This window comes from Delphinus delphis, chromosome 14, assembly GCF_949987515.2.
Source record: "Delphinus delphis chromosome 14, mDelDel1.2, whole genome shotgun sequence".
Classification (NCBI taxonomy): domain Eukaryota; kingdom Metazoa; phylum Chordata; class Mammalia; order Artiodactyla; family Delphinidae; genus Delphinus; species Delphinus delphis.
Window position 1 is genome coordinate 11,774,500 of NC_082696.1, and position 19,627 is coordinate 11,794,126.

Genomic DNA, 19,627 nt, shown 5'->3' on the forward strand with positions numbered 1-19,627 from the left:
AATCAGAAAACAAAAGTAGTTAACCTGGAATAAAAGCTCCAGGGCGCACAAATCAGTCTTTTATCCTGTCACCTGACACAGAGAAGGCATCCTAAAAGTATCTGTGGAATGAATAAATGAATGAGTGCATGGATGGGTGGATGGGTGGATGGATGGATGGATGATGGATGAATGAATTGGTAACTCTGTGGAGTTTCAGGAGCCTCCTGTGTGTCTATAACTCCTGATGACACAGAAACATTCTCTGCTCCCCAATGTGGAAACTCCTCTTCCTCCTTTGTTCTGCCAGCAAAAATGACAAAATCTCTGTGATCCATGGGCTACTCACCAGGGAGTCATCCCAGTCCCATTTCCCATTAGCAGGGGAGAAGGGAAATGTAAAAGTTTTTAACTTTTCAAAGCATTTCTAGACTAGCTCATTTTATCCCTGGCAAGTTGAGTGAGGCAAAATAATTATCTTTCATTAAAATCAACTTTGAGGGCTTCCCTGGTGGCGCAGTGGGTGAGAGTCCGCCTGCCGATGCAGGGGACACGGGTTCGTGCCCCGGTCCGGGAAGATCCCACATGCCAAGGAGCGGCTGGGCCTGTGAGCCATGGCCGCTGAGCCTGCGCGTCCGGAGCCTGTGGCCCGCAACGGGAGAGGCCACAACAGTGAGAGGCCCGCGTACCGAAAAAAAAAAAAAATCAACTTTGAGAAGTCTAGTGGTCATTTTAATGACCCCAGAAAAAGAAAACAATACCAGTCATGGGATAAGACGGGCTAAATTGTAAGATTCCCTCAACACCTGAATAAGAGAGATTTCAGCACTACTGTGATTGAAGACAATTTAGCTTCACTCAGGATTCTTTGAAAAAGTGAGAGGTTAGCTGGGTTTTAAAATTTGAAAAAAACAGGGCTTGAGGATATTCGACTAGGAAATGGAAAACACACAAGCGTGAGCACCCACCATTATCATACACGTAAAGCAGTCAAAATCAACACTGAGAATTCTAGTGCCATTTAAGTGGCCTTGAATGAGGACCCAAAAACTCTCTCCACTCACTTCAACTGTTTTCATAATAGAATCTACTTCCTACCTACCAAAGCCTAACACTAAATTTAGAGCATTTTTTTTTCCTTTTAGAGATACCCTTTATAAGGCAAATACTGTGATAAACCTAGGGAGACACTAAGCAATAATTAAAAATGATTAAATGTGTATCAATCTCAAACTTGAAGTTATACAACTGCAAAGGTTAGTTACAAAATAGAGTTTGTATTGCAGGGAGTGGTCCTAAGACCTGCAAGGGAATTTTTCATCATTTCCTTGAGAGCCAGAAAAGCAATACCAACAACTATGGCCAAGCTTCAGAAGAGCAACTCAGAGCTAGACAAATATGTTTTTATGTCATCCCAGAGACTTTCAAGTTGCATATTAAGTATGGCATATTTAAATAAATGCATTTAAATTTATGGCATGGTAAGCCATGTTCATTTCAAATTGTCAAGAAATCCATTAGATAAATAGCATAGACTTGTCCTTCTAAAAAATATAATATTAAATTGGGAAATATTTTAAATAGGATTTTAAAGAGTTGCTCATATTAATGGAACTAATTACTGAAGGTTGTCATGTATACTATCAAGGTTCTTCTCTGTTTGAGAATAAATGGATTTCCTTTCATGTCTGCTTTCTTCAGATCAGAAATAATCCAGGTGTTGAGAGAGCCAGTGGTATGTTGTTACTACCCTAACTTAAAAAAAATCAAAATATTAATATCAGTTTCTAAAGTGAGTACAATTATTTAATTTATGTAATATGACTCATTTTCTAAGCTTGTGCTACTGGAAATGGATATTATTATTCTCTTCAACTGAGCGGAGTTTAAACTCAGACTCACATATAAATGAGGGTCACAGAATCAGAAATTAAGATGGGTTATACAAGAAGAGAATAATAGAATGTTCTTGGAATTGGAAGGAACCTTGGCAATCATCATAGGTGCTTAATAAATATGTCAATTGGAAAATGTTACCAATAATGAAAAAAAACTGGATTTTGGAAAACAGTGCCAGTTATATGTGAATCCATCCTAATCACTGGCTATTTTCAGCAATTCCGGTTTAGGTGGTCAAACTTTTTTTTGCAGTGTAAGGCAAAGAGGAACTGCACAATAACATACCCATGGGTCTGAATGAGTTTTTGCTGTTGAATTTGTTGCTGGAAATCACTTTTTAGTGGCCACAGTCTCCTTCAGGAGCCTCTTAATGAGACCTAGGAGGAAAAAAAAGATCAGAAGATGATGATAAAAAATGATACTGCAGGGCTTCCCTGGTGGCGCAGTGGTTTAGAATCTGCCTGCCAATGCAGGGGACACGGGTTCGAGCCCTGGTCTGGGAAGATTCCACACGCCGTGGAGCAAGTGGGCCCGTGAGCCACAACTACTGAGCCTGCGCGTCTGGAGCCCGTGCTCCACAACAGAGAGGCCGCGATAGTGAGAGGCCCGTGCACCGCGATGAAGAGTGGCCCCCGCTCGCCACAACTAGAGAAAGCCCTCGCACAGAAACGAGGACCCAACACAGCCAAAAATAAATAAATAAATTTATTTTAAAAAAAAAATGATACTGCAAAAGGTATGCAGTTAGGCTGAAATGGACCAGAAACATTGATCCACTGACCTACCTAAAAGGTAAAACATTCCCTGCTACAAAGTGGACCCTTTCTCATCAACTTTTTAAGAGCTCCTTAGGGCACTCTTTAACGCCACATAAAAAGTGTTTGCCAAAGGAACCCTGGGGTACTAGAAGGTTGTAAGTGACGAGCTAATTCTCAGAAGAGCTTTGGCTATATTGGATCACCATAGTATCAAGTGAAGAGTGCCACAGGACCTCAGAGCCCTTTTCCTGCTGAAATTTACTCAGTCATGATCATCCTATCATTTTTTTTAAAATGAAACAGAAATAAGTAAGTTGGAACATTCATCCCATACTGGGAAGCCAAACTATATTCATGTATATTATTTTATTATTTTTTGCCTAGTTGGCCATGTCTGGTTCCTGTTTGGGTAGTGATTGGAACATACTGACAGATGTGGAAGCATGATTCAAAACTCAACCAGGGGGCATCCCTGGTGGTGTGGTGGTTGAGAGTCTGCCTGCCGATGCAGGGGATGTGGGTTCGTTCCCTGATCTGGGAGGATCACGCATGCCGCGGAGCGGCTGGGCCCGTGAGCCATGGCCGCTGAGCCTGCACGTCCGGAGCCTGTGCTCCGCAACGGGAGAGGCCACAACAGTGAGAGGCCCGCGTACCGAAAAAAAAAAAAACTCAACCAGGGCAATTTTTCCAAAAAATAATTGAAGACTGCATTCAAGCCTGGCATATACATAGACACCTGCTGTATTTGCATAGCCCAAGCTTACAGGAAGTTTTCATCAATCATTTTCTGTGTGTAGAATTATCCAACCAGAAAACCATTACTTATTTTGCTAGAAAAAATAGTTTTGTTTTTCTTTGCTGCTGGATTAGTTGCATCCCATCTCCCACTCACCTCCCTCCCTCCACCAGCAAAAAAAAAAAAAAAAAAATGTTCATATCAAGATATAAGGATCAATGTCCCAGTTTATAAACAATCTTGGCTTATTTTTACATCTCCAAAAAATGTAGATTCTGTCACTTCTTTTCCCAATGTGCATAAAAATTCTATCTTCTGTCACGTACCTCTTCATTTATATTTATTGAGTGTTCCTCACTATGCCAGGTGCTAGGAAACTAGTAAACAAAAGAGAGAGACAAGTGTTGATTAAATAATCATAAAAAGTATGAATTACAAAAGTATGACTGAAGAAGGTGCTATATAAAAGGATAAACCAGGGGAACCTGATATAACTGTAGGTCTGGAGTGGTGATGGGTCAAGAAAGAAGCAATATTTGAGCAGAGATTTTAATAAATAGACATTAATCCAACAGAATTTGGGAGGGAGAGACAAGAGAGGGAGGAGAAAGTTGCAGGCAAGACAAAAACAACACGTGCAAAGGCCCTGGGGCAAGAGGGAGAATGCACATTGAAGAACAGAAAGGCTTAAGAGAATGTAATACAGAAAAAGAGTGAGAGGGTTGAATTAGCTGAGGCTGGAGTATGTGAGTTTTTGCAGGCTTCCTAAGGAGTTTGATCTTCAAAAGCAACTGGAAGTTATTCAAAGGTTTCCAGATTTACTTTTTTTGTTTTGTTTTTGTTTCGTTTGTTTTGTTTTTGTTTTGCGGTACGCGGGCCTCTCACTGTTGTGGCCTCTCCCGTTGCGGAGCACAGGCTCCGGACACGCAGGCTCAGCGGCCATGGCTCACGGGCCCAGCCGCTCCGCGGCATGTGGGATCTTCCCGGACCGGGGCACGAACCTGTGTCCCCTGCATCGGCAGGCGGACTCTCAACCACTGCGCCACCAGGGAAGCCCCAGATTCACATTTTTAATAGCTCATTCTGGGTACAGTATATTAGAGTGAGGAGGTCTTTCAATTGACTTAAAACAGGTGACAGTAGTACCTGCTGTAAGGATACCAGTGAGTTAGAGGGGAGTGTATGCATTCCGGAGATATTTAGGCAGTAAAACCCACAGGACTTGGCCTTGTTAAATGAATACATGAATGTATTAGTGAATCAGTCCTCAAAACGGTTCACATTCATTTACTCTTCCCACTTCCCACACTGACTGAATTTTAGAAAAATTCTCTATACAAATGGTAATTTTTAAAAAGAGAAAGTATAAAGTACATCCAGTGTTTTATGAAAAAAAAGGCATGAGTCCTTATATCTTATGGACCTTATTTCAGGTTATAGACAAACCATCTTTAATTCAGTTATTTTTCCCCTTTGAATATTTTTGCAAGAAACTTTCCCAGGTTTCTAATTCATTCCCTACATTTATTAACATGTAAATGTTAACAGCCTTCAATTTAGAGCCAAGCTACAGATCACTCTTAAAGTGTGTTCACCAGAGCCAGCCTTTGTGGAAGTAATAGCTATTACTTTAAAAATATATTTTTTAGAAAGGAAACAATGGTTAAGCGATATTCAACAAGTTTCCTTACTGAAAGGCTTTTCAGAGCCTTTAATGTGCTAATATGCATTATGAATTTCCAAGAGAGAAACAGGTAGCACATCCCAACTCATGTGTCCATGGAATGCCTTCCACTGAGTATCTCAGGGATTCCATAAGAGCCTTTGGGTAAAGAGCTATATACATATTGACTCAGTTCCTTGAACAGAGTTTTGCATGAAACAGGTCTTTATAATTTGTTAAATGAATGAAGATATAGATTACGACTTGCAAACTCTTAAGTCTCAGACGAGAGGGGGTTGGCAAATGTCCCAGGTCTCCACTGAGGGCAGCATTAGAAGGACAGCCTCTTATTACTCAGTTTCCAGCCAACTTGTTGACATGAAATATTCCTTTTTTTTTTTTTTTTGAGAAGCCAGAATTCTATATTTCTGTATGAAATTTCATATTTAAAAAAAGTTTTAATGCTATAGGTCAAACAGAACATATAGGTGACCAGTTTTCAACTTCAGAGGGCGATATTTCTCCACTTTAAAACAAAATTACAATGAAGAGTCAGGACAAGCAACTCTAATGGAGCCACCAAGAATCCGTCTGTGAAATCGACAGATGCTTTCCACCCTTTTAAGGAACCCACAGTGTCCATTTGAGGAACATTAACTCCTTCATTGCCTGGAGGTATCATCAGAAGCCCAAAAATAGATAACTCACCGAATGACACTGTCAGACCCTGAAAGAAAGAATTATTTCATTTAAATAAGCACATTTTCTCCCTATTGAGGAAAGATCAGGTCATTCAGGAATAAAGAGCAATGGAAGAGCAATCCCATTTGAGAAAGAGCATTATTATACCAGAGACCACACTTAGAGCAGCATAATCAGACCAGAGTTTAATTACAGGTGGGATTGTCAGACGGTTTGTCTGTTTTGCCTAAAAGAAGTAATGTCACTGTTTAAAAGACAGTCAGTCAACTCTCAGGTATTTAGGATCTGATTCATCATTTTATTGGTGACCTAACACCAAATTTTGTCCTTTCTTGCTTAGAATACTTGTCCATTTCAGTGTTAATAGGTGCAGACAAATGCAGACTTATCAAGTTTATATGCCTTAAGTTGAACCAAAGATACACACACATACACTGTACACCCAGCATTAAGTATTCTGTCGGGGTTTTTTTCCTTACTTGTGTTATTGCAGTAATGGTGCTTCATGGCGTATCCTTTGCTTGAAATTCTATTTGTATACCTTTTTTATCAGTTAGAAGTCCAACATGAATAGTGGGGGGAAAAAATTATAGCACTGGCATGTTTCTATTTTGTAAAAATCAATTGTATTTTTAAATGAAGTGTAAACTTGAAAAAGTGAGGGTTTTTTTTTACTGCTAATGGAACCATATATATAACAAAACCTCTCTAACTAGAGATAACTTGTTTCATGACCTCAACAATCTAAAACATATCCAAGAAAATGAAATTGAACTAATAAGTCTATGAGAGCCAAAACAGATGATAACAAAAAATACCACGACCTCACGTTGCCACAGCGGGTTTTCTTTAAATCATTTTGAAACACCTTCATAAATATAGTCTCATTTGGTTATTCTTAACAACATTGTAAGAAGGAAAGGGTTGGCAATATTATCCCCATTTTTCAGATGAGAAATAGAGGGTTACCATACAAGATTTCATCCAAATCAGGACATTGTTTGAGGCCCTATTAATAATGACGCCAGAACAACAAACATAAACTGGGACGATCCCAGGCAAACTGGAACATACAGTCACCCTAGAAATATGGTGGCTCAAAGCCATGTCCTTTTCTCAGAGCTTATTTGCTCCTGTAGTAGCTGACATGCCTCCCCTGTGAGGCAAGATGCTACCTGTAGCTGACAGGTGAGGGGTACAGAGTCAGCCTAGAAGGGCAGGTTTGGACCGGGAGTCTAACACAGACGAATTAGGCCAATGGTCCAAATCATGGTCACCAGGGCACTTAATGAACTTGTGGCTAATGTCCGATTCAAATGTCAGATCAGTCCCCAGATCAAACACAGTGCCCAGACTCTGAGTCAGGCAATGGAAGAGTCTTCATGTCAGGGCTTTGTTCCCCAGTATTTCCAGTGAGTAACTACTCTGTGTTTGGGCTATGGGGATTGGTCAGGAGGGATAAGAAATGATGGAGAAAAAGACAGCAAAAGTCAAGAAGGTAAGTCTGAGACAATAGAGGTAAAATTCAAAAGCAGTCCCCAATCCCAACATAGAGGAACAGAGCTTAACATTTAGGGACATGGACCGGGCGTGTAAGCCGGAGCTTATCGGGAAGCAGCAGCTCCTAGGGCATTCACCAGGGCTAGGGACCTGAGGACCAAATATCAGATTTAGAGCACTAATACTAAACCCAGAAATGAGGCTTCTAATTTCTGCTAGGCTAGCAGCTAGGGGAAATCTTCAGAAAAAGGAAAGGAAGAACAGAGAGTCTCATAGGAGCCCCAGTTCTGACCAGTTCATCATCTGATCATCTTGGTATCGACAGCAAGTGGCGAATGGGATGCTGCTGGACCCAGGCATTCTCATAGTCAGAGACCTGTTGACCAACTGACATCTGGGAAGAGGCAGATGCCCTTGAATGAGTGAACAAAGACCTGCATGGGTTAAGCAGGATTCTGAGTCCCAGTAGTTCCTGAGGGCCCTTGGTTAGATGGTACCTAATGGGCTTCTTGGCTCTAAAATTGGTTTTAAATGGTGAACCTTAACCTTCTTTTTCACAAAGGTTAAATTATATGCTGTTTAAAAAGGCGTGGCCATATGTAATAGATCTTAGAAAGATGATCTGTCCAAAATAATTAACATGGAAAGACTTTTTGCTTTAAGAGTAAGCCCCCTGGGCTACTCAGAAGCTTCAATTATCCAGACTGAAGCATTCAAACATGTCTGAGAGCCTGAATTCCAGTGCAACCGAGTACTGTTTTGCTTAAAAAGATTAGGAACCCTCCCAAATTAGCATATATCTAAACACTTCTTAGTCTCCATTTGAACTTCCCACTACTGAGTTGTGACGCCTGGGGTAGCTTCCTGAAATGCTCTGGGTCTCCTATTTTCATCTGGAAATGAGGGGATTAGACTCCTGAGATCAGGGCTCAACACACTATAACCCACCAGCTAAATCCAGTCTGATATCTGTTTTTGTAAATAAAGTTTTATTGGAACAGAGACACCCTCAGCCATTGACATATTGTCCTTGGCTGCTTTAAATCTACAATGGCGGAGTTGAATAGTTAAAACACACACTGTATGGCTCACAAAGCCTAAAGTATTTATTACATGACAGAATATTTACTACTTTGCAGGAAAATGTTTGCCCTTACCTGACCTAACTATTCTTGATTTTATAAATATAGACAGACAGATATACAAGTATGGAAATCCATATATATATAATTTTTAAAATGTTCCTATTATTGGTGATTTCACTTCCTCAGAGGTTAGGCTTCTCATTTATTCCCCATCTCTCTCTGCTTCTCTCTAGCATTTGCTTACTTATCACAGCAATCACCTCTCACCTTGCTAGAAAGATTCTTCCTATCGCTTCATTTTGTGTCTGCTGTTCTCTCCCTCTCTCTCTCTCCCCTTCTCATTAAAGACAGGGATAACCCCATATAACTAACAATTAACCCCATATAACTAACAATGCTTAAAATTATTTTAAAAAGACAAAGTGGGGGCTTCCCTGGTGGCGCAGTGGTTGAGAATCCGCCTGCCGATGCAGGGGACGCGGGTTCGTGCCGCGGTCCGGGAAAATCCCACATGCCGCGGAGCGGCTGGGCCCGTGAGCCATGGCCGCTGAGCCTGCGCATCCGGAGCCTGTGCTCCGCAGCGGGAGAGGCCACAACAATGAGATGCCCGCGTACCGCAAAAAAAAAAAAAAGAAAGAAAGAAAGAAAGACAAAGCCCTTTGAAAATACTGTGACATGGTCTTTAAAACAAAGTAACTTTCTAAAAATAAAGCAAACAATACCAAAGTGGAGGAACTCTCTCCCTTCAACTAGCTCTCTTTCCTTTCAACGTCTTGCAGAAGGTCCTGAATGCACGCCCACCTGCTGCGGTGTGTGGAAATGTCATGCTTGGTTTCGTCCACTTGTTTCTCTGCTTTCACCTCATTCTTACACCGTCAACTTTAAATTTCAGCTTTCCGTTTTCACGTTTATCTGCTGCACTGCTTCCCAAACCAGTGTGCCTGACCTTTCCCACATCACTTCCTGCTGGTTATTTTTCATGTTTTCATAGTCTCCTGATCATAATGGAAGTATTTTGGCTAAATCTTCTCTATCTGAAAATGTCTCCTATACCTTTGACTCCTTTTTTCTCCTAAATCATTTTAAATCACATCACAAAGTTCTACTTTTACCTTTTCTTTAAATATAGTTACCTCTGAGCATTAAAGGACTCCCACTTCTTTCCCTTGACGATCCCTGTATAGCATACCCACTTGGGCTACTAGTTATTTATCCTTTAGCAGTCAGCACTGGGGCTCCTTTCCCAGTCTGCTGCCATTAGGAGAACTAAAGCAGAACATTGAAACAAACCACAATGTGAATGTTTCTCTGTAGTGAATCTGAGAATGAGCAATCAACCTCCACTGATAACAAAGCACCATACATCCCATAATTATAGTCATGCCTGCTGTAATGCGGTGCTGGTGAGGGGAGGAGATGGAGTCAGCTGAGAAAGTCTTTGTGCAGTTTAGTTGAGCGTCACTCTTTAAACTGCATTATCCACACCGACGATGTATATTCAGTACTAATCAAAAAGGGAGCTAAGATTTGGGCAAGAGCATTTTAATCCTGCAGCACCTCAAATCCTATGTAGGTTAAATAACTAAAGATAAAAAACTAACCTTGACCACTCAGTGTATGATAGTTCCCATGAATGCTAAGTACTTTCTAGAATTATCTCTTGTAATCCTGCCCCAAACCACTGCCTACGTGCTTTAGGTTGTACACTGCACAAAAGTAGCAAATCTAAGGAGACTGTCACATCATAGCCATCTTATGATTCTGTAATTTTTTTGTATTTTTATCATAACTTTGTTAACTTCAGAGATGAGTGAGCTATATATTTATTAAGGCAGTTTTGTGGCAGATGACTATAAAATGTCTTTTTTCATTAGGATTGGAATATTATCACTGTCTGATTGGACTTACGAAAGAAGAATATGTTTGATTATTAAAATATCTTGATGATCTAACAAAATTCAAAGTAACCTATGTTTCTAAATAAGAAATTGCTTTTCTCACTGAATTACTGCTTAGTATCTTAACATTTTATAAAAATCTCTATCAGTGTCAATACACTGCAGTTCACATACTCTGCCATGCGTTTTTTGTGCCAAGTGGGATTGTAGAGTTCCTATTTTAAACATATAGGCACTTTCATTATGATACAAATAACTAGGTAGTAACTAATATTAATTTAGCATTAATAATATACAGTGAGTATTAAATTGATATAAATTAGAGATTACTATGTAATGATCTGCTAATTACATTAGAGTACTTGTTTATTTGTTGCTATGGAAATTTCATAATTAACTGCTATTAAACTTTTGGGATTGTTACATATCTTGTATTTTTAAATTTAATTTTTTAATTATTGTGATTAAAAATTCAAATCATGTATTATATTGTTGAATAATTTGATTTCTATTATTTATTCAGAATTATTTTATGTTTGTATCATTGTAATTAATGAGAAATATATACTATACTAACTTCAAAAAGATGTTTTACTTGAGAGTGGGAACCTTTCTCTAATTTAGGCCAAGATGTCCTGTGAGCTAGCAGCAGCCCTGATTCCTCCACCAACCCTATGATGGAGAAGATATTATTATTTTTCTCTCTTTACACATGAGGAAAGAGAGGCTTAGAAATGTTAAATAATTTGCTCAGTGTCAGAGATAGCAAGTTATGAGCACAAGAATAAGCTAAAATCAGGAGTGACCATGACTGTTTTGCTCACCACTTGGATCTCTATGCTTAGCACAAAGCATAGGTCATTAAATTCCTTTCAAATGCCTGAAAGAACCATGTGGCTTTGAGCAAATTACTTAAACTTTCTTAGTCTCTCTTTCCTCAACTGTTAACAAAAAGAAAGGGTAATAACAATACCTGCCTCAAAGGTCATGGTGAGGCTTACCTAACAGCAGCATTGTAGAGAACTAAGCACTCAATACACAGTAGCTATTCATGCCATTATTTCCTGCAATGGCTACAGGCTACAAGAATTAGTCTCTATTTTCAAATTGGTTGGAGTCCTATTAAGAAAAAGAAGACATTCACACAAATAATTAAAACGCTGCAGAATTTGAGTTTATCAGATTAGCCAATAGAAGGCCAAGCCTAAGGCAAAAAGTGTGAAATAACCAACATTCACGACACCTTATCTACATTCTCTCTCCCCTGGGGTCCCTCAGGAGCTCTACTGCTTGACTAGCTGGCAAGTGGAGTAGGTTGCCTACTACTACTGAGGAGAATCACCTGAGTGTTGCCCTTCCTCCCTCCACAAGGGGGACTCTACTCCCTCCTCCAGTGTCCTCCAGGATGGGGATGTGTGTGTGTGTCCCTGCAGGACATTTGGTCCTGTGCAAGATGTCTGTAAGACATTTGGTCCATAAGACATTTAGTCCATACCAAAGGTCCTTGAAATTTTTTCCTATCCAAAACATCCTTGAACATGTTCGGTCCACGCCCAAAGGTTTTAGACAGGATCAAATTTCAAGGACCTTTTGTCTCCATGGCCATTTGGGGCAGAACCAAATGTCTCCTAACTGTGTGTGCAGGAAGGTAGGGACCATTTGAAGAGTCAGTTGTTCATTTCCATTCTTCCTGCCCATCTCAACTACATTAAGTACCCAATTAAGGTTCATGAATGAATGAAAGAAAGGGGAATGAAATTACATACAAAACAGCAGAGATGTAGAAGAGACAAGTACGCAAGAGGAACCATGGGGAGGCAGTCCACACGTCCAGAACATAAATCTGTTCAGAGGGTTTTCAGAAGATAGATCAAAGGAAGTAAAACCTGCACCAGGGGCAGCTCTGGTCTGTTTAGCCTTCAGCCACTTCATAACTTACTTGCAGCCCCTACCCTCGGATCTGTTTTGACAGGAGATCTTTAAATGTTGGGGGGAAATCACTTAACTGCTATCTGATTCTTCGTCTGTAAAATAGAGCTAATGACACTGACCTTCCTCCTAGAGCTATTGTGTGGGATAATTAATTAATAATTGCAGACTCCTTTGAGAGTATAAAGTGCGACATAAATGCTAAGCATTATTTCCATACAGTCTCTGCTGGCTCTTCGAAAGTGCATTCTGGTCCCGTGTCTTTGATCTGCTGTTATCACCTGAAACAGAGCAAACAAAGCCTTTGTATCATTAAGCAAATGCATAATGAATGCTATTCATTGTTAAAGGTTACTTAGCGCTCTAACTTTCTTTTTCTTTTGAATAGGGACATCCTCCTGTGAGAGGATTATGTAAGCTAATAGCTAATGTATCAAAGGAAAGGGGAGAAAAGAAGCAGCCATGGCAACCAAAGCCACAAGGCCCACGCTTCGGCCTTCAGAGGAAACCTGTGTCCACCTCAGAGGGAGGATAAGAAAGAAAACCAGAGGGGAAGATGAGCAGAGGAGTCAGTGGTGGCAAATGGCAGGCCAGGGCCTGTGTCTCCTCCCACCGTCTCTCAGCTTATCACGTTGAATACGAGATGCCATGTGCAATATGGGAGGGTGAAGGATTCATGCAAGAGTCAAGTTTCTCCATCGTTGCCCTTTTCCACAAGCCCCTCCATCTTCACTGGTGCTTTACTGGGGAGATTGTTTTTCTTTTGAATATAACCTTTTCTAGAGATAGAGGTGGGCAGCGCTGCAATCAGAAAGCCTTTATCCACCCCTGCGTTCCTACTGATGCTCGTTTATCTCCACAGAAACGGACCTCGACTCGAAGCCCTGCAGATACCAGTGCAGTTCATTTACTCCAGAAGCAATCGTCCCAAGGTTTTAAAGGTAAGCTAGGTGGCCTGATAGAGACACACTCTCCTATAAAATGGGGAAAAGCTCAAAACTTATAGATTTGTTCCTTTTATTTAATATTAAAATATTGGAACAAAATTACAATTCCCTTATGTGTTTCCTTTAGATTCAGACCGAAGAAATATTGCGTTCATTGATTTGGTTTAGATTTTGTGGTTTAGACTTTTATGCTGCAACGCAGTTTTAAGGTATTCGGTTATTTTACAAGTTAAATCTTGAAATGTTAGGGTTAATTTTTAAACCATGTTTTCCAAAAACTATATAAATGTACAGTGTACTCCTCTCCCTCTATTCCTTTAAATAATACCCAAAACACAACTCTCACGTCCCCCTCTATGTTTTACTGCCTTGACTATAGAGATTTTATGTCTCTTATTTGGCATTGCTGTTTATTGTCATTCCTCCATAATTCTGGGAGGTTTTGCCGACCTGATTTTATTTCAGTATCCTTTGGAAAATCTATCTTCACTATGCTTAGTTAACTCAAACTTCAGCACTATTGGAAAAAGCTAGAAAATCTTTCTTAATGTAGAACAAGATCACCACCAAGTGGCCAGGCTGGTCTTCCCTCTGTGCATCCTTCCAGATTTCCCCCCACACACGCACATTTTTATTTCATTGGATTATATAGAACAGAAATGTCCCTAAAGATAGCTAACCCAGCCAGGTCAGAAAGGTGAATTTCTTTGATCAAGCCCACAATGCCTCATGACATGCTACACTCTTCATTTTTTCAACAACAGTGCCTCACACCTGGGATTGAACTTCAGGGTCAACCAATCCAACTCTCTATCCTACAGATGGGGAAACTGAGGCACAGAGTAGGGAAATGGCTTCTCAAGGATCACAGAGCTGCTCAAATTTGGACAAGAACCCAGCTTTATTAACTTAGCCTGGCATTCATTCTCCTACAAGACCAGCCCCATGTAAAAATGTTTTCGTTTGACGCCTTGATTTATCATAACTCTAGTCTTAATAGGTGACAACAGTATCTGAGAATGAAGTGGTCAATTTTTCCCTTCTTCAAAATAAGTCCACATCAGAGGAGCCCTTTGAAAGGCAAACTTCATTCTCATGAACGAACTGTTCCTTGTGGACAGGTATAAAAATATTTCACCACTTTTGTTTATATGATATTTAGGAGGTGATGAATTTCAGTGAAGGGAATTAGAAATTCCAAGTGTATTCTTTTTTTTTCCCAGTACGTGGGCCTCTCACTGTTGTGGCCTCTCCCACTGCGGAGCACAGGCTCCGGACGCGCAGGCTCAGCGGCCATGGCTCACGGGCCCAGCTGCTCCGCGGCACGTGGGATCCTCCCGGACCAGGGCACGAACCCGTGTCCCCTGCATTGGCAGGCGGACTCTCTACCACTGCGCCACCAGGGAAGCCCTCCAAGTGTATTCTTTTGGCTTAAGGAAAATAAATACTTATCTCTAGCTCAGAACGTCTTGATTCTACGGTTTGATTGCAGGCATTAGAGAACTTTCTTTGGCAAGTTGGGATGCGTCCTCATTGTCTTTGGACTCCCTTCCCTCTAACTTCAAAGTCGTTGTAATAAAATAAGAAAGGTCCACAACACTGAAGATTCCTTATCACTCTGAAAAACTCTGAGTTCCTAAGTTCTCAGGGGGAATAGGGTTTGCACAGGGCAGCAGGTGCTGTGAGTTCCTGCCCCACCCCGTGTCCCTGTATCCTCCTAAGTTTACCTGCAGCTGTGATTCCAGGCGGACTGACAGCTTCCCGCCTCCACTGCCGTCCTCCATTTTGAGGGCTTGGGGCAGCTTCCCCAGCTTCTAGTGGGAAAACTATGAGCTAGGCTTCACAAAGTTTTTCAACGTGTCCTCAGCGAGATTGAGGCTTAGTTGTCCTAGAGCCCTAGCATTAAACTACTCTTTAACCACATTTAATTAACTTTTCTCCCTTTCCCATCACAGGTTTCCCATTTCCTCCTCTGTCCTTCCTGGAATTACCTCCCATATAACCTACCTGCATCCACATCTTTGCCTCAGGATCTGATTTTGAGGTGCTACAAGCTACGATATTCATACTGTAAAGAAGCCCTGGTTCTGCCTTGGTGGCAGGACTGGTCCTCTAATAACAGTGTCTCCCAGAGGTCCTTCAGCCTGGCCCTTGTTCCTGCACATGGCAGATAAGCTGTGAAGCTTGGGAAGTTGAAGCGACAGGCCTCGACTTGAAAAAACCTCTTGCAAGGCCCTGGGAGGGTCCCTGGAAATATACTCACATGGTTGTGCGTTTTTGTAAAATTTGCAAACGTAAGGCATTTTAACCACAGTTAAGACCATTGTCTCTGTCCAGGTGATGTTCTGGTGGCCGAGACCACTTTGGGAGTCTGGCGAAAGTGGAAGGTGAGTTAGGAATACATATTTTAATTGAACTTTGGAAAGATGTTTTAGAACATTTCAGTAAAACAAATGCAAAATTATAGACTCCTGATTTGTGTGAATATGGAGTATGCTTTCTGTTATCTTTAAATTTGTGTATTTAAAGAGCTGAAAGAAAATTTAGATTAAAAAATAGTAAGAAACAAAAGCAATAGAGTGATAAATAGAGCAATAAAGTCAATAGAAATTATTCTTATATCAAGAAGTGAATTGCAACCAGAAAATTCATCATATCAAATGCAGTAATTTATTAAGAGGAATAAATAAATTGAGTAGAAGTAAGGAATAGGTTTATGGACTATTTGATAACCCAATTAATAAGGAGAAGTGAATCATATGAATACATTGGAAAAAATTAAATATCTTGATTATCTGACACCAAATACTGACATCAGTGACTCTAATACGAACTCATAATACGTCATTACAATGAGGATGCCTATGACAAATTTGTTAACGAGTGTCATCAATTCAAAGGATTTAAGATTAGACACAGCACAAAAAAACTTGAAATGCCCTATATACAGATCATATATGCAAAAAGCTTAAAAGAGATTTTCCAAATTTGACAACAATCCTATTTACGTGACATTGCCAATAATGAGTTTGAAGCTGCAATAAATGTCTCTAAACTATCAAAAATGAAAACCAAGTTTTAATCAATCAGAGTGGAGGAAACACTCAATTATCTTTCTATTCTCTCTATGGAAGATATTCTCAAAACCTCCTCACATGAAAAAACCACCAAAGAATTTGCTTCCAAAAGTGTCAGGGAAAAATTAGGAAAGCAATTTGAAAGGAGTTAATTCGTAAAAACATTACATTACTTTTCAGATGTTGTGATGTGTGTGCTATTTGTCATGCTTGTAATTTCTTTCATTATTCCAAATAAATAATGACTCTCATATCTAATTTTATATTCATCATTTTTTATTCTTTTTCTTAAAGAAAGCCTCCCAAGTTGTATAAGCTTCCATGTCTTCCCAAGGCTCCTTCTAACAGTGAACATGATATACGAGACCTTAATCCTGCAACAGAAAAGAAGCAAAATGCTCTGTCTTCCACTTAATATACAAGAATGGAAATGTATCATGAGACGTCCCAAAATCAATTCGTTTAAGAGAGTGAGAAAACAGTATATGATCTTTCTGTTATGACACGAATCATTATATTTTACAATAAATTAAGTTGGGACTATATACATTTATTCAAGAAAAGAATTACCCACCTACTGTATGTGATAGTGACCTACGCTGCTGGCACTTCCAAAACTTAGAAAGAAAGAAAAATGTCACATGAGTTAGTCATCACAGGGGAATGAAGGAAAACTGACAGAGACCTTGGAAGAGTAGACCCTGATACACTTCTTAGGCTTAGGGGACAATAAGAAAATAAGACAGTGTGTTACAAACTGCAGGTCAGAATCCATCATTGAGCAGTAGAAACTAATATATTGTAACAATCATTTTTTTAGAAAAAAAAGATAAATGATTAAAAAAGAATAGACTAGGAAATAGATTGGATCACACATAGTTAGGTTAAGTGTTCTATGAAACGTCTGTGTGTGACAGTATGTGTGTACAGGGTTACAATGTAAACGGCATTTTTTTACTGTGGATCACAGTCTAAAAAGTTTGAAAAGTATATAAAAGGGATATGGAGTGGCTGCATATTTCAGCATAAGAGAATAAGAATGACAGAAACGGTTACCAGAGTTCAGGTTGATTATTTGTGGCAGATTATTTGTAAATTCACTGGAATTTGGGAGGCATTTTTAATAGAAATAATAGTTTAAGTCATGATTGGATTCCTGAGTGAAACCACAAAAGCTTATTAACTCAAAATATAATATATAAATTATAGTATGATATGGTACAATGTGATAAAATATGGTTAATATAATGACACTGTGTAATATAATGAACACAATACAATATAAATTAATGATTACAGTTATTACAGCCCTAAGCCAGCACTCTCATTTCCCTCCCCACTGTCTCTCCCATGTGCAAGTCTCATGAGCAAACTGTTTTTTATATAGTCTACAATTACAGGATTTCAGTCACAATACTATGTGTATACATTTCAAAACATGATTTAACATTTTGTAATGATAATTTAATACTTTGTTTTGCACTGGCACTTGATTTGGTTTAATATAACTGTTACCTAAACCTTTCTGCCTAATTAGAACCACTCATCCTTCCTTGCCCTCACAAAAGAACAACAGAAGTATTGAATAGGCTAAATTAAAGGCCCTTGGGGTTACATGGGGCTCACCCAAACAATCGACGATTGGACAGTTTAGGAGAGGGGAAGTATAGTATGACAGAGGAATATGGTAAATTCAACGGCAGTCTGAAGGCACTGGGCTCCAGGTGGGCCACAAGGGAAAGGACAGGGTTCCAACAGAGCTGCTCTGGCCCTCCTCCTCTGACCAAGCCCCTCCATCCTTCTTCCTTCTGTTTTCACCAATCCCTTCTCAGCTGGAGGAATAGGCAGCCCGCTGCTGTGAATTACAACTCACTAACTTGTACCGACAAGAATGAGGATCCCAGGCCAGGTATGTGCCCGCCGGCACTGCCATGCTCCTATGGCCTCGGCCTACACTCTTTGGTCTTTGGGGCTTGAGCTAGAGATGGGCAAGGAGAGGGAACCTAGAACAGAGAAAGAAGGAACAGATGTGGCCTGACTGAGGGTCTAGTCCACCCCGTAGTCCCTTTGCTGGGGAGGGACAGGGAGTTGTCACCGAGATGCCCAGGGAGACCCATTTACTGGCTGTTCACAGGGTCTCCTCATTCACAGAGCAGTTTGTTCCCACGTAAATTTTTTAATGCATGGAAAAGCCTTAAATGCAAATGTATTCATATTCACAGTTTTATTTATTCTTAACCTTTTTTTCTCCCAATTAAATGTTGAGGCTTAAACTAATAAACAACTGATATAATACAAGCTAATTATTTTTGCAATGCCTTTAGCATATGTTGACTTCTTCTTCATTCACAAAAAGATCTGCTTTATTCCGTAGGAAAAATCCCTACCCCCAGCTCTGAGTCATCCTGAGTGGTAAGGGTTGCCTGCTCTCACCACCTCATTAGGATACTTGACAACAGTTCACAGATCTTTGGGGATAATCAGCGGGCTTTCAAATACTGCCTGTAACAGTGATAAACACTATATTTTTTAAAAATAGTGTAACTCTTACATGGTTCCCTCAGGCAATTAGCCTGTGTTGCTTGCCATCATTGCCCTGCTTCCATCTGCAAAGAATAAGCATTTGGTCTGTCTGCTCAGAATTACCATGTATTCCCTTCTTCCCTCTACGTAGGTCACTAGATTCCTTTGTGAACAGTGGGCATCAAACAGTCAATGTTTAATGACTGTTAAATGACAAAGTCATTAAAAAAAAAAAACTAAATAGTGCAACATGTATCTCAACATTTCTCTAGAGCATGGAGTCATATTACATGGAATTATAAAATACTATCAGAAAAGGGCACTCTACATACCATAATAGTCATTTTAAAAACTTCAGTTTGGCAATTCCTGGCCACATTTAATTTTCTCTGAAAATTCCCACATGGCAGAAACATACTGCTTTTTGTGGCTTTCAAGTCTCTTTCAGGGAACTGTAAAATGACAACCTTTTAGAATTAGCACTTTTTCTGTGAATAGACACTAAGTTACTTATACCAAACAAAGTCACCTATGCATTTTCATTAAAATAATACTAAAATGATAAGTAATTTTCCCATATAACCATTCTGGGATTTATGAGGATTAGAACTCTGTACTATAGTTTAGTAGAAATCACTTGCAGTTCTTCATCTGCACTGATAGGTGGGGCTAGGAATTTCTGTATTAATTATAATATTTTAGCATATTAAAATTTGTATCTAGATGAAGCAGATACTTCAAAGCTTCAAAACTCATGAAACTGCATACGTCTCTTTTAAGGGATAAAACTGTTTGCAATAATATGTGAAATACACTACTAAAACACCCCCTGCTGATTTCATAGGCTTTGCAGAGAGTTATGCAAAATTTTCTGAAAACTAAAAGACTGAGGATGAGATATTTATGATGATAAAAATTAGATCTCAAGAAC